Consider the following 16,274-nt stretch of genomic DNA (forward strand, 5'->3'; position numbering starts at 1 on the left):
TTTGCTCGAGGTGCCATTGCTGCTTCTCATGGTACAAAATGCACGTTGAAGTTCATTCCCTTTTCAGTCCTGAGTGTGGGAGAGCACAGGAGGGAGAACTGGCCGTGCCTCAAACGGGGGAAGCTGTTGGCAAAGCCTCCCTCGGGTGATGTGGATGGGCTGGACTCAGGCAGGGCAGGTGCTGCTGGTACCAACCTTTCAGCAGATCTTTCCTTCTGCTGCCTGTGCAGAACCTGATTTTATCTGCAAGTCTTTGTTCCCTTATCAGAAAATTCCTGGCCAGTGTCAGTTCAAAGCTGCCTCTGCATTGTGGGGGGTGTTTGACACTCCTGGCCTGGGGCCCTTGAGCCACTGGGCCCTGGGAGGGCTTTGGGGAGAAGTGGGGAGAAATTCCTTTAGAAGTAAACTCCAATAGCTACAGAGAATTGGCAGCACCGGGAATGCTTTTGTCCCTAAATCTCAGGAATGTTTTGGGCAGTGACACAGGTGTCCCTGGGTGGTGTAAAGTGTGTGCTCTAGGGTCTCGTATTCCACTACTCCTTGCAATCCTCGGTATCTATAGCATGAGTGGCCTTAGTGAGTTTGTTGAAGTGCACATTTTTTTTTTCTTTTCAAAAGTAAATTTTAAGATGAAAAAGATATATACTATATAAATATATAGAGATATTTAGAAACTTGGTTTGTGGTGCACAAGTTCAGTGTTGGATCGCTAAATACTCGTCGCAGGTACCATATGTGTAACTTTTCTTTTCTGTATATTCCTTTCTGGGAAGCAATGTTGCCATGGTAACTACAACTTTACAATTTCTTTACTACTTAATGATGTGAATGAATTCTACATTTTATTGAATATTACCAGGTTCAGTACTATTTTTATACTTTATTGAACTACAGGGGATTTTAATTTAATAGCATTAAAAAAAAAAAAAAATATGTTGCTTGAACTGTATAACTGTATAAATTGAACTAATTACACAAACCCACCTCTAAACCAGAATCTCCACCTGTAGTGCCACGTTCATTTATATAAAAGTATCTTGCTCATTACCAGACCTTGCAGCCCCTCCCTGTTGTGTCAGGACGAAGGTTTCCTACCCCACCTCTCCTGCCATCCTTTGTGCCCACGGAGCCATCCTATGTTTGTAACCAGCATTGTGATATTCTGTAACTGTATTGCTCAAATGAAATATTGACCTAATAAATAGAGTGTTCCCGCAGCCTGGAGTACCTGCAGTGAATTGGTTACAGCTTCCCTCCCTCAGTGCCTGTCCTTACCTGGAGAAGGTGGAATCTCTGCCTTTGGGGTAAATCCTTATGGATGGGGCTTGTGTTGGTATCTGGGCAATGTGGACAGGGGGCTGGGGGAGTCTGGGGTACTTGCAGGATGTGGATCCTGCCCAGATCCTTCCCTATTCTTGGGTTTTTCCCCCTAAAGTAGCCATGGGAACACAGATTCTCTCCTGCAAGTGTGTGCTGGCAGCACCAAAGCATCTCATGTGGCTGCCTGAGCACAGAGTGGGTGAAAAGTCAGCATTTCTGGGAGTTTTTATTTTTAAACCATCAGGTTTTGTGTGACCTGCAGCTGCCCAGCTGTGCAGAGGCCTCCCCTGGTCTCACAGGGCTGAGATTTCCATTTTTAAAGGCCCTGGGACACTCCCCTGGCTCTGAGAGGCCAGGTCAGACCAGGGCCAGGCTCACGAGGGTGACCCCAGAGGCCCTGGGGCTGAGGCAGTGCCAGCTCTGCTCCTGTAGCCTGAATTCCACGATGGAAATGGATATCCCTGGTGTCTGTGTCTGCTCCTGCAGCTTTCTCAATTCTTCCCCAGGGAAAGGACAGCTGGGGAGTGCTGGATCCAGGCTGCCAAGAAAAAGCCAACAACAGCAGACTGCAAAGTAATTCTGTTTGCTGGTGTAAAGGAAGAATTAACAGCAACCCTGAAACTTCTGCCCAGATGAAGGGAAAACTGAGGTATGAATGAGGCTGTTCTGCTGATTTTTGGGGAGAGCAAGTCCAGCTGCCTCTGCCATCTTCTAAAATCCAGCAGCAGGAAAGGCAATCCCTGTAACATTGCACCCTGTAGATTATTCCAAAGATTTTCTGATCCTGCTTGGAGCAGGAACCCCTGAAGGTGAAATCTTTCCTCTTTGTCACCTGGTCAGGAAACTGAGGTTATTTCTGGCAGAGCTCAGTTTTCCTTGAGAGCTTTCCTGTCACTTCTAAGTCACCTCAAGTCCTACTGGAAAAATTGTGGGATAATCCAAGTCCTGAGCAGCCTTGCTTAGTTCCCTCTTAAACCAGTGTGACACTTTGAGGGCAGACAGCCTTTTCCTAAGGCAGCCACAGGCATTCCTACATTGGGTTCACTTTTAGCTGGAGGCATTATTCTGTTATCCAGGGAAAATTCCTCAAGATCCAGCTCTGCACCACACAAGTGTCTGCTCTGCTGCCCTGGGAGGGTGAGACACAACAGCCTGTCAAGGGCAGGGCCAGCACAGCCAGGAATCCCAGGCCCCTGCCAGCTGTGGGGATGGGATCCACATTTAGAAAGGAAATCTCTTGTCCTGATTCTGAGAATGGTTCCCCAAAGGAATCTAGGAGGGTTTTTCTTGCTTGGGTTCAGAGGTGAGGGCAGTAACTGAGCCCCCACCCAGCTGTCCCATTCCAGCACGTGGGAGTGAAGGATCTTTGGGGGTTTTGCTGGTCAGACTGAAAGATTTCTGGGGCTAATTATTGATATTTCTGGTGTTTCCTTAAAGCCTGGATTGAACCATGAATCAAATGTGGCCAACCCCAAAGCCCAGCCAGAGTCATTCAGAATCCCAGAACCATTCAGGCTGGAAAAAACCTTTGGGATCATCAAGCCCAATGGTGATCCAGCCCTGCCAAGTCCCTGGAAGAGGAGTTTCTGCCCCAGCAAGGAAAGGAGCAGCTGCTGCTTCCCCAAAAGCTGCTCTGCTATGACTGGGGTTTGTACAAAAGGAATTATGTACTGAAGGTAGGTCTGGTACTTACTGCAGAACCTTAATCCAGTCTTGGTGTTGATGCACAACTCTAAGGGATCTCCAGGATCATCATAAATAAGATCCCATGGTGTAAAAGGACAGAATTTTCATTTGGCTGGGCTGGAGCTTGTTGCTATGACACTGCAAGTATTGCAGGACTTTGTGGTTCTGGGAAACCATGGAGACAGTCTGGATTCCCTGCTTTTGTTCAGGTGAGGATCCTGTACTGACTAATTTCCATTGACCTCTCTGGTGGTGTCTGGGAACCTGAAAAACCCCTTAAAGTAACTGGTGAGCCGAGTCTGTCCCCTGGGGGTTTGACTGGGTGGGTTCTGCATCCCACAGCGCCCTTGGCACCAGGAGCACGGGGAGCAGCAGAGCTGGGGCTGCTCTGCGGGCCCGGCCCTGGGCAGGGAGCAGTCCCAACCCCAGGGGATGCTCCTTGCATTTCAATCGCTCCGATTTGGGGCGTTTCACGCCTTGTGTGTCTCTGGTGCCTCTCTCTCGGCAGGAATTGGCTGGCTGGTGTTTCCCCAGCCCCGCGGGGGAGGATCGCCCGGAGCCGCGCAGCCGGCAGGGCACTGAGGGACTCCTACTCAGCCTCCCGGATCACGTTGTCTGGCAGCTCTCGGGTTCTGACTTTTAGTTTACCTATTTATATTTAATAGCTCCCTGTGAGCTGTCACAGACCAGACTGGACATTTCAGAGGTAAAGAGAGAGAGACTGGGGAGAAAAGAGATTAGAAACGAGCTGGTTCTGAGTGCCTGAGAACTCCCACAGGACGTGTGGCTGTGTTTTAGCAGCTTGAAAATGGGTTTATGTGGGACAGAGCCTCCTTCCCGGGCACCTGTGGCACCTGTTTGTGGCAGGGCTGGTGCTGTCAGCAGCTGCCTCTCCCTTTGCCTCTCATTCCACCTTTGGGGTGTGCAGGTGCTGGAGTAACCAGTGCAGGGACTGGGAGGCACAAACATCCCTGCTACAGGTCGGGCTGCATTTTTGCTGGGGAAGACAAACGTGTGGCTGGGCTGGGGTGGGCCCAGAGCAAACCACAACTATGCTGGAGCATCCAGATTGCAAGGCAGGGACACCCTAATTACCAGAGCTGACAACAAAGCCATGGCTCATTCCTCCCTCCCTGCTGGAGCAGCTCCTGCAGCTGCTGTTCTCCCTGTCTGGGACAGCAGCTCAACCTGCCCAGCTCCTCCAGCACTGATCCCATCTGCACCTGCTCATCCTTCTGTAAAAATTCCAGGTGTAAAGGCTCTGTGTGAGCAGCAAAATGTTCATCCTGCCCTGTGACAGTGGCTGTGTGAGTGCCTCACCTGTCCCTGAGCAGGAAAATGTTCACTCTGCTCTGTGACAGTGTGACAGGGGCTGTGTGAGTGCCTCACCTGTCCCTGAGCAGGAAAATGTCACCTGCTCTGGACAGTACAGGGGTGACCTTGCAGGCTCAGCTTGGGCAGGTGACTGCGGAGTGTGCGTCTCCCTTACCTGGCTGTTCCTGAAGGTATGACTGGTTTGAAGCTGCTTCAATCTTTCCTGTGAGTTCTGGAACCAGCTCGGGTTTTCTGAAGGACAGCAGGATTGCTTAAACGAAAAAGAAGGAACATAAACGCACATTCAGAGGTGTTAACGTGATCGAGCACCGCAGGCTGACTCCCGCTTGGGCAACAGCTCTTGCTTAACCTCGGCCGCGTGGGGCGGCACAGCAACGGGCTGAGGGGTGCCTGCTCCCGTCCCCGTGCTGGGTTTGTCCCTGCAGGGCACGCGGGGCTCCGTGCCGTGCTGGCAGTGCCAGTGCCAGCCGTGCGGCCGTGCTGTCCCTGCTCGCTGGGTGCCACCCTGCCCGCTCTGCCCAAGCAGCTCCCCGCACGTTCCAAACCCAGACCTTTCCCGGCACAGGGAGTTGGCATTTTCCGGGCTCTGCGGGAGCTGCTCGGTGCCTGCGCTTCAGCGGGGGGTGCGGATGGGTGCGCGCTGCCACTGGATGTCACTGTCGCCGTGTGGCACCGGGAGCAGCGGGGGTGGCGCTGGGACCCTGCGCTGAGCAGGGTGGGACGGGGAGCTGCGCATCCCTTGGGCAGTCCCTGGGGATGAAGAACCTTCCTGATGCCAGAGGTCACGCTGCTTGGATTTTTTATTTTTTAACTAAACGCTTGCAGGGTCTCCGAGAGCGCAGGAGCCTGATTTGTTTCCCAGAGCGAGACGTGAGGCCGATTTCTGCAGCTTTCAGCCACCTACAGGAGCCAGGAGAGGGCAGAGGATTCTCTGTTCTAGCTCGAAGCTGAAAATTGGAGCTGGGATTTTCACCGAGTGTAAAAACAGAGCTGGGACCAGAGCTTAAATTCAGATGTGCGTGGCTATTTGATTTATTAATTTTATTACGGAATTATATAATACCAATTAAAAATTTTAGTTTAAAAAGCCTAGAACCCTAAATGCTGAGCAAAGGGGATATAGATCCCTCATTTTAGATGACTGATGAGCAAGGCTGGTGGATCGCTGCCCACTGGCCTCTCTCCTTAACAAACCCCCAAAATTATCAAATGACCGTGCTGACAACCTCAATCCCTTAAAATTAAATATTGATTCTGTATTTTTCTGTTGACTCATGCGAATCAGGAGGCGTTTCCAAGGCATCTCTTTCTGCGGCTCGGAGCGTGCCGGTGCCCCCCGGAGCCGGAGCCTGTTGTTTGTGCTCGAGCAGGGAGTCGAAAATGCTGATTTTTCTCCCACTTGTCTTGCATAACAAAAGGCATTTGTCACCCGTTACATAACGGCGGGTTTGTCACTGCTCCCGCTGGCCTTGCCCGGCCCAGCCTCGCTGGAGGCTCTTCAGCATCCCCGGGGTCCCCACGGGGCTGATCCTGCACCCAGCACCTGGCCCGGCCTTTATTCCCTCCTTGCATGGGAAGATGTGGAACTCTGGGGCTTGCTGGTGGCTTTTTAGGGAACAAAAGGATTGGGAAGGTGTTTGGGGGATTTTTTGCTTTTTAATACTCTTTTGAGGGGCAGTGGGGTTTGTCCTTTGCTGAGGTGGTGTCCCAGGCCTGCAGGAAGGGCTGTGCTGGAATGGAGCTGGATTTCCTCTCTGCAGCCCTCCCAAGTTTCAGGGAGCAGGAGCATCTGTCACCACCTGCCTCCCTGGGCTGCCAGGTGCTCTTTTAATTCCTTTCATCTCTGGTGTCTCTGCTACCAGCAGGAATTCGGGTTTGGGTTTTTCTTTACAGTAGGTTTCATTGCCTCCTGGGTGGAATATCTTCTTGGAGCCTTAGAAAGAAATAAATGGTTTTGTTTCCCCAGGAACTAAAAGCAAAAGCTGGCTGGCTTCCCCTTTCTCTCTAGCTGGAGGAGAGAGCTGTTTACCTGCGGCCTCACACTTTTTTGTGGTCTTATCACTGCCACCTATCAAATGACCACAGCTCCCTTCTGATGTGAAGCAGGCAAATGTTCCAGTAACCCAACAAAGTAGTCCTTGTTAGTTTCTGTTTTCTGGTTTCCTCAAAACAGTTTCTTGGTTGACACTTTGTGTGTGTGTGTGTGTATATCTGATTCTAATTATTTTTTAATGAACTCCCTAAAGTCCATGTTTCTTGTGGACCTTTGAACTTCCTGGTGCACCCAGCCTCTGCTCAGGAGATATGTTTATGGTTGGCTCCGAGTTAACCCTTTGGAGTCTGTGTTCTCAGGGAACTTGATGTACTTTCCTTCCCTTGTACAGGTGATGCTCAGGCACTGAGATCACTGCTGGCAACCCAGGCTGTACCTGATCTTGTGGCCTGTTTCAAAGTTTAATTCCTATAGAATCAGATAAAGCTATGGATCAGATTGGGCCTGTAAAGCTTGACTGGGAGCATGGGATGAGCAAACAGTTCTAAAGACTGTAAACAGCACTCAGCCACCCAGAGCAGCAGGGAAAGTGCTGCTGATAAACAGATTTCTCAGTAACAGGATTCTCCTTTGACATGGATCAAGGCACAGATGCTGCAGGGTATGGTCATCTCCTTAAATCAGTACAGCAGGAACACCTTTTGGGGATTAAATTTCCTATTTTCTCATCCATTTGCTTGTTCTTGATGTGCTTTTACAGATTGCACAGTTGCTTTGTGTCCATCTTGAGAAGAGGGAGACAAATTTCCCCCAAAGAGCAGAAGGCAGGATGTGGATTGTGCATGTGAGTACAAACTTCATCTTCCTCCTCATTCTGCTCCCCAGATCTGGCTTGAGAGTGTAACCACTGACAGACCCTTTGCACAAAAATAAACTTTTATTCTGATGGGGAAAAAACCCGTTTGTTCTGATGGGGAACAGGGACCTTGGGCTGCACCTTGGGTACTCTTAGGGAGCTGGCTGGAGCTGAGACCATCTGAGTGTAATGAGAATTCAGGGTTATCTCCTTCACAGGTGATGGTGAAAGCCAACAGCAGTGAGATTTTTCTCCTGCATGACATCCCTCAGTAAACTGCCCTTGCCAGGGAGAAGCCTGGAAAGGCTTGGAGTTAAAGGGATTTTGTTTTGGAAGTTTACTTGCAGGTGAAATGCTTTCACAGAGAGAACTGCCCTGTGCTGCTGTCATGGCCTGACCAGTCAGACAAGTGCAATTGTTGTGTCCCTGGGACAATTGGTGCAATTGCTGCAGCTGTGACTCAGCTGTGCTCCTGTGCCAGGTCCCTTCTGGCACCCTCAGTCATCCCCAGGCTGCACAAAGGCCTCTCTCTTTCTCTCTCTCTCTCTCTCTGAGGTCTCTCAGGCCTGGCTGTGCTGAGGGCCTGGCGTTGCTCCTGGCAGAAGTTGGGATGATCTTGCTCAGGAATTCCTCGTGCAGCTGGTGGTGCTGAGATCCTGCTGAGCCCAATGCCCACAGCAGGTATCACCTTGGGAAGGCACCTATGGGTGGGTTTTTAAACAAAGGCAGGTTCTTGTTCTCAGGCTGTCTTAGGGAAGTTTGGCTTTTACCCATGGCTGGATTCAATAATGACAAAAATCCATGAAGACACGCCCTCCCCCTTAAGATGTCTGTGGCATTTTGCCTCCTGAGTCTGCTTTCTTCCTCCCCCTTGTCTGAATTTTGCTGTCAGCTCTGGATGCAGGAACCTTTCATAGGCAGGTGCTGAGCAGATGCAAAGGCAATTTCTTGCTAACTTTGCAGTGAGGTTTGCTTGGCCCATCTGAGGTACATTACAATTGTTTAACCCACGCTAGGATTTTATAGTGTTAGGTGTTGCTTTACACAAGATAAGCTCTGCAGAGGGAAGCTGTGAGTGCAGCTGTGCTGCCTCAGGTTGTTGTGAGGACTCTTTTAGAAGTGGTTTGGTTGAAGGGGGTGATGAAAATGCAGCTGGTTTCTCAATGCCTGTTCCCAACCACCCTCTCGCTGTGCCTGCTGCCTGCAGTCATGTCACCTGTCCCCAGTGTGACAGGCAGCTCCTCTCCTCCTCACCTGCAGAGACTGAAACCAAGGAGTAGCCAGCTGATGTCCTCACGTCTCCAGTCAAGGTGCCAAAGGGTAGCATGTTCCTGGCTGAGCAGAGCCAGGACAAATGCAGCTTCTCCAGCACAAGCGTTCACCTGCATTAGCAGCCAGATTAAAGCCATTTAGGAGCTCCAGGGACAGGAGCTGGATGTTAGCACAGGCATAACCCATATTTGCATGGCCATATCTGTGTCCTTGTGAGATTATAGCTTCCACATGGCATGTGACTGCAGCATGGAATGGCTCTCCTGGCTTATCATGTGTACACTTCGCTCTGCAGAGGGCTGAGAGGGCCTTGAGTTCCCCTCGCAAACCCAAGGCTTTGTTCTCCCTTTCAGTGTTGGCTGCACTCGGAGCTCAGCCAAAGCCAGGGATATGCAAGTGGGAGGCACAGATGGACTTCTCTGGCCAGCCTTCATCTGAGGATCTTGCTGTATTTAGAAGTTGTCCATCAACCTGGTTCACTCCTGTGAGATCAGGCATGAGAGAAGCCTGTGGCTGTGTCCTTCTTCCTCCTCGAGGAGACAACATTGCTTTCTCTGGGAAACCTCTCTGCTGGAAGGTGGCACAAGACAGACCACATCTCTGGAAATCTATCAGATTATCCTGCCTAACTGCAACAGGAATGCTTTGAAAGGATGTTCTAATTGGATGGGGAAAATCAGAGTACAAACAGATTATGCCTCTCCTGTTTCTCCCCATGAAGGAAAGGAGCCCAAGTGCCAGTCAAACACACTGTACTGAAACAGTGCACCTCAGGGAAAACTCTTCCCCTGACAGCTCTCCTGTGAATATTAATTTCTCTATTTGAGTGCCTTCATCTTCCAGGAGCTGTGCAAGTGCAAACATTAACCAACTCCTCTGGTGCAGCAGCTCTTGCAGTGCAGAGCAGGCATGGAGCCAAAAAGGAAGCAGTTGTGAAGATGTTGTGTGTCTGCTGCTGGTTGTTATTTGCTGCTTTGGGCAGATTTACCATGATTACCACGTGTAATGTGATGAATCTGGTGTACATAATATATGCAGGCATTTGATATGGTATTTATGTACTGATAGGTCACAGGAAGGAGAGCTGATAAACACAGATAAATGTACAGGTATTCTGCATTGTACTTAAGCCAACTGCCTGTACATGTGGTTTAGTTAAACATCAACCTCAAACATGTTGCCAGATGTACTGCAGTGCAATGCTAAACAGGAATTGTATTGAGGAATGTTTTCCAGCAACCTGTTCTTACCAGGAGGGTGGTGAATGCTCCATTTGATGGAATGATTAATGATACTCAGCCACTGCTCAGACTGTAGGGGTGGAGACTTTGCTAATTCCACCTGGAAATTCCTTTCCGGGTGATGAAGATGATCTTCTCCCTGCAGCTGGGTGCCTATTGGCTCCAGTTACCAAATCTTGTGTCAGGGGAAGGGATCTGAAAACGATTTTGGGCCAGTTATTTTTTCTGAGTGGCATCATTAGTGGCATCTGAACTGCCAGAGCAGTTCCTTTCTGGTACCTGCAGGGAGTTGCTCATTTAACCACTTGTTTGCAATTAATGTGGTCTAAACATAAGTGTGATTGGTGACCAGTGGTGTGGGGAAACCAGAAAACATCTGCATCTCTTTTATCCACCTCTGGCAAAATCAGGTGTGTTCCAAGTGTTCCCAGACTGGGAGACACAGGCAGCCAAACCCTCCAGAGTGCCTAAAGGGATAAGTGACCAACCTCTGGTGCTGGTGCTCTTCTCAATAGTTGTATTTTCAGGTATTCCTGCACTATTTTAGTTCTCTAGATGTTTGTCTTCAACTTCTCAGCCAGCTGTTTGTGAGCTGATTTTTGGTGTTTGCCAATGTCCTATAACTTTTATAGCTGCTTGAAGTCCTCAGGAACTCAAAGAGCATTATCAGCTTCCTCCACACTTCTTCAACTTGCAGCCTGTGAGCAACAGGATAGTTAAAGGCTTTTGTTTTTATAGTGCTTCATAAGTTTTTAGGGGTTTATGCAAATTAAAATAGGGATTATTAATGAGATGTTAATGAGCCCATCCCTTAGGTGCTACTTATAAAATCAAATCTGTAACAAGTTAGGTATCTCTTTGTACTGAAAATTATTTGACTTCTTTTGGTAATCTTTTGGATGATAAAATATGAACTCTCCAGGTGATATCAGCCTTGGTCACTTCCTCTGCCCAGTGACTCAGAGAAGCCTGGAAAATGATGGGCCTGGTACACATTTCCCAGTTGGTGCTGCCTGGGGAATGGGGCAGGGGACAGCATCTCCCCTCTCTGAGCCATGGCACCCCAATTCCACAGCCCCCTTGGTGGCAGAGGCTCTCAGTTCTGTATCTCCTTTCCCTGCTCCTTTAGAAGATTCTGGTGTCTGTCCCAGCGACGTTCTTTGTTTGTTTTTGGTTTTGTGTCCTGGGGTTCCACAGGGTAGTGAAGTTCAGGCTCGTGGCAGCATTCAGCTCTTGTCCCTGTGCTGCCACTGCTGCCCTTTGCGTGCTCATCCTGCCTCTCCTCTCGGTCCTGTGCCTCTCATCCCACTGCCCTGTGCCTGACCCTGCATGCACAAAGGTGGGCTGCTGCTTGGAGTGCTGCTGAACTCCCACTTAACTCTGACTTCAGTTCATGGATTTTCTAGAGAAACTCAAATTTTGGTTTTCGTTGTATTTTGGCTTTATTCAAAGGAAAAAGCAAGGAAGTTCCCTTCCAGCCTGCAGAATGCAGCTCTCAGGAGAAGTAGCTTCATTTCTCTTTCTTAAAGCTTTGAGCAGCCTGTTATTCTTAAAATAAACCAAAAAAGGGCAGTCTTCTTTATGTTATGCTTTAGGTCTCTTGTATGGTGGTGCAGGGGAGTAGCTGTAGTGAAGTGTAGGCTCTGCTGAGATTGGCAGGAGGAAAAAAAAACAGAGCATGGATTTTATTTCTGTGATGTTCCGATTCCCTCCTACCAGCCTGGAAATGCTGAACGTGAGCCTTTGTCTGGCATATGGGGATTTGGAGAACTGTTGCTAATTACAGCAGTTGTGCTATCTTGCTTAAATGGCTTAAATAATATATTAAGTGCCTTTATGATCTCCCACAACATGCTGGAATGCAAAGAAGTGCATATTCTGCTGTTTATAGCTTATGGCAGGAGTAACTTAGAGAATATTAATCTGCCCAAAAAAATGGGGTTTGACAATTTATTCCTTGTGTAACTCGCCATGGGGTCTCTAGACGCTCAGATCCCTTTGTGCAGGGTGTTATCCTGAAGCAGGGCATGAATTTCCATCTTGGAAGGTGAAGTTTAATCCAAAGGAAAGACACTGTGGATGGCTGCAGGGATGACAGGGAAGGGTCATGGCACACTGCTGGTCAAGCATTGTGGAGTTAGTCTCATGCAAAGGTAAAAAGTGTGGGACCTGGAGGAGGACCACAGGAAGTCTCATTCTAACTTATTTAAGGAGTATTCCCATTATTTTCATTAAAATCTAATTTGAAATTAGAAACACGTTACTAAGCATCATATCTAGAAGTGGGAGTGTTCCAGGCCCTAGATTAGAGCTTATCCAGAAAAAGAAAGGTATTATATCTGCTCAGGAATGTTTTTTTACCCCTTTTCATGTTTTTATTTAGCAAAAATTCTGTTAGTCATCTGTTTCCACCCAGATTCCTGTGTCTCTTGCTTCTAAATCTCCAATTTCTATTTCTGCTGTTGTACCTAATGTTTAGAGAAAATGTGAGAAGAGCGTGCTGCGAATGTCTCGTTGCTGGATCTGGTGTGAGGAATAACTGTGGAGCAGCTGAGCAGTGCTAGCCAAGGGCTCCAAGAACCTGGGAGGGCACATGTTGAGGGGGGAACAAAATCACAAAGTGACAACAATTGAAAGATTGGCACTTTCTGACTCCTAATCTGGTTTAGTTTGACATAGCTCTCCATAAAATCACAAGTTTTGTTAGAATATGGTACTAATTAGCAATATTTCACCTATCTGAAATTAACAGGCTCTGCAGAGTAGGAAAAAAGAAGTATTTTTGTCTGGTTTTGCTTGCTAGTAGCTTGAAAACAGGGAGGTGAGAAACTTGTGTCAAATCTTGAAGTATAATTTTGCAATTAAAAGACTGAGGAGAAAGTGTGATCTGAAGACCTTCAGTTTCCTCGGCGTGACATAAAATTAACAGCTCTCTTCATTCTCATTCTGGTTTAATATTCCTGCAGAGAAGGAAGCAGAAAGAACTCCCTGGGCTGGCTTCAGGGGAATGGAGGAGCTGTTACTTAGGCAATAACAGGGTACAGGCTGGGAGGGGTTTGGGCTGGCATTAGCTGGGTAATGTCTGCACGATGCTCTGGATGTTATAATGTGATTTATACTTAAAGCTAAAAACAGAGAGATGCTCTCTGGGAGATAGGAAACTGTTGCAAGCACCTCCTGATTGGCTTCCCAGAAATTTTCAAGGTCGTACGTGCGCCAGCTTGCAGGGATGCACAGCTGGCACCTCATCACTAAAGCCAGAAGGATCTCAGCTCAAAGGCTGTTAGTGAACTGTAGTGTGGGTAAAAATAGAAGGATAAATTGAAACTACCTGAAAGTGGAAGAAACAGCTGGGAAGTGATAAAGAGAAAGCAAAATGAGTGAAGAAACTCTTGCCCATCATTGTGGTGTCCAAGTGCTTTATAAAAACTTCAAATTGCTCCTTCCTTGAATATACCAATTTTCTTTTTCAAACTGTGACAATCTGGCAACCTTCATCTACCCTGAACTTGTCTTCTATTGCTAAGAATCTGCTCAAAAGTCTACTCCATACTCCAGGCCTAAATTTTATTACAATTTCTGGGTCAAAAGCTCTTCTGGGAGTAGCTGGACTTTTACCCAGAGGCTGAGTGAGTACCAAAGGCTTTCATGGATCAATTATCCATACATTTTATAAAACAAATATACATGCAAATACTTCATATGGTAGGCAAAATTCTGATGAACCCCTAATGCTTTACCTTGCTGCATGTGCACAATCAATCCACTAGAGTGGCAAAGCAAAATGTTGTCAGAGCTACATGTCCAGAAGTGATCTGTCATGTTTGGGTTTGGGAATCCTCTGGAACACATGGACAGGCACCGAGTGTTCAGCTGAAATGACAGGAAAACAACCTGGCTGTCAGTGTCCTGCAGTGGCTCTCTGCTGGATTCAGGGGTGGGGTGGCTTGAGCAGATGGCAACCCATCAGACTGTTTTAGTTGCCTTCTTGGCTTGATCAAACAGTTTTTCATTGGCTCTGATTACAGGCATGATGCCATCTTAGATAATGCCTCTTGATAAAGGACTTTAAGATTCTTAATTACTATCATTAGGCATTTGACACCATAAAATAGAGGTCTGCTGTTTTAATGCCTGCTTTACCCCTGTCTGTAGGGTGTCTGGAGTCCTTAACAAAAACAGGGAGGTGGAACTTTTAGAACCTGATCAGAGGTAATGTGTGCATGCCAGCATAAAAATGTGTGTGTGTGTGCACATTTGGATGTGCCATTGTCCAGAGCTCTTTCACTCTGTGTTGGGAGAGCACTGAACTGAGACATCAGCCTGCTGGCAGAGCCACGAAGGCTGGCAGGTTTCTCTGTTTGGGGATGTCCTTTGTTCAGTGTTTGAGTTGTGTGAAACCTTAATTAGCAAATAAGAAGCTTTGGCCTTCCCTTGCAAGTTCTGAAGCAGAATTAAGGGAAGTGCCAGGATGTGCCAAATGACACAACAGTTCTGGCTCTGTGGCTTTTGTTTTGCTCTGCTGCCCTGCTGTTTTGAGATGTGCTTCCCACTGTATCAGCTGCTGGCAAAATGTTCCCCAAGTTGGTCCGTGTTTGATGCTTTGGTGTTGCTTTCTCTGTACACAACAATCAAACTGCTGCAGTGCTGGGGACGCTGTGAGCAGCAGCCTTTGAGCTGAGAAGAAAGCAGCCCTTTCTTTGCAGGGGAGAGGTGCCCCGTGGTGCATCCCTGCCCGCTGTGCCGTGCTCTGGGGCCCACACAAACTCCTCTTTCCATAAGGCAATCTGGGCCTTCCCAGAGCAGAGTCAACATTAGTCACTTCTTGCAAAGCCACTCCTTTCATTTGATCTTCTGGTATTAATTATTTGCATTTCCTCTTGTCACAACACTGGGGCTTTTTACTGCCCTGGATGGAACTGCAGAGAAATCCTTTACCTCCATTCCAACACCACAGTGGTTTCTGTCTACAAGGGAGCACAGAATTGCTTTTACCAAATACATTTCTTCTCCCATTGTTTCCTGATGACAGATACTACTCTTAATCTACACAGAGACAACACTTTGAAATGGGAGATCTGTATTCCCATCAATTGTTGGTACGTTGATAAATCATAGCATGTCTCATTTTCTGAATGACACGTGTCTGGATTGCAGTCTGCCTCTTTTTTGTCACAGTTTTTCAGTGCTAACAACAGTCTTGCCAAAGCTCATCTGTTCCCTTAGTGTGCAATCCAGCAGGCTGATTAATTCTGTCACACTTTCCCTGTATAAGGCATAATCAAACAGGTTGATAGAAAAGCGGGAAGGACGTGATATTTTTATAAATATCCAAGGCATTACACTTAACTCCTGACTGCCATTAGCTGTGGCACCTTGTTACTCCTGGGTTAGAGGAGCAGCAGCAAAGTCTGCCAGGAAGGAAGAGTTTGTCACTGTTCTTTGTGGGCCTCAAGTGTGATCGTGCCATCCTTCCACACACAGGGAAGCCTTGCTTAGGAGAACATCAAGAGTGGAGGGTGCCTTATGGTGTTTTCTTCTCTGTCTTTCAAAGGCAACTGCAGGAAAAGTGAGGGACCACTTACCCACAAACCTTAAAATAGCTGTGAACGTGTGTGACGTGCCTCACTTTCCTGGGTTGTGGAGATCCTACTATTAATAACAGGAGTAAAATTATGGATTGAGCAGTAATGTGAGCAGCGCTTCTGAGCAGCTTTAAACCTGTCACGGGCTCCCTGAACACAAACAGCTAGGGCTCAGTGGCTCAGCAGACACATTCATTAATTCTCTCATAAAGGGGTGGCAGAATTAAACTGAGGGAGCCCACAGGTCAAATGAGGTCTGAGGGATGCTCCCACTTCCCTTGCTGCCTTTTTCAGAGCCTGGGCAGTGCCATCCAAATCCTGTTGCTGTATCTGCCACAACCTGAAGTACAGGTCTGGCATTTGGCACGCGTGGGTGTGCAGAGCAGGGCTGTCACTCTTGCGTGTGCAGCAGTGGCTGTCACCCCCACACTGAGCTGTCACCAGAGCTCAGCCTTCTGGGACAGAGGGATGCTGTTCTCTCCCTGTCCCCACCCCACTTGGAGCTCACCAGGAAAAAGGAGGGGATGAGGTGTCTGCTGCTGCTGGGAAGCAGCAGGGGATGATGCCAGGGGCAGCTGTGTCAGGGGGGTGGAGATGGGCAGCTGCTCCAAAAAGTCGTGGAAGTACTGGGAAGAGGGGATCTCTAGGGCAGGTGTGAAAAGAGAAGTGCCCTCAAACTGGAAATGAGGGAAAAAATCCCAATCATCTCACTCTGAGAGTCCCCTGGCTACACCACACTGCAGCCCTGGTGAGCACTGCCTTCATTAGCATGTCCCTTCAACAAGGGGGATGACTTTAATTTCATTTTTAAATACTTTTTTTAAATTACAGTTTTCATTTTCCCCCACAGTATTCCACTACAAAGTTCATACTGGCAATAGTGTGGGAGTACAGCCTACATGACAACAATAGGAGGGACCTGGTAAGAATCTGCTCCTTTTATTTCCCCTGAGTTCATATAAATCTGTCACCCTCTGCTACCACTC

The sequence above is a fragment of the Camarhynchus parvulus genome, chromosome 19, assembly GCF_901933205.1.
Source record: "Camarhynchus parvulus chromosome 19, STF_HiC, whole genome shotgun sequence".
Taxonomy (NCBI): domain Eukaryota; kingdom Metazoa; phylum Chordata; class Aves; order Passeriformes; family Thraupidae; genus Camarhynchus; species Camarhynchus parvulus.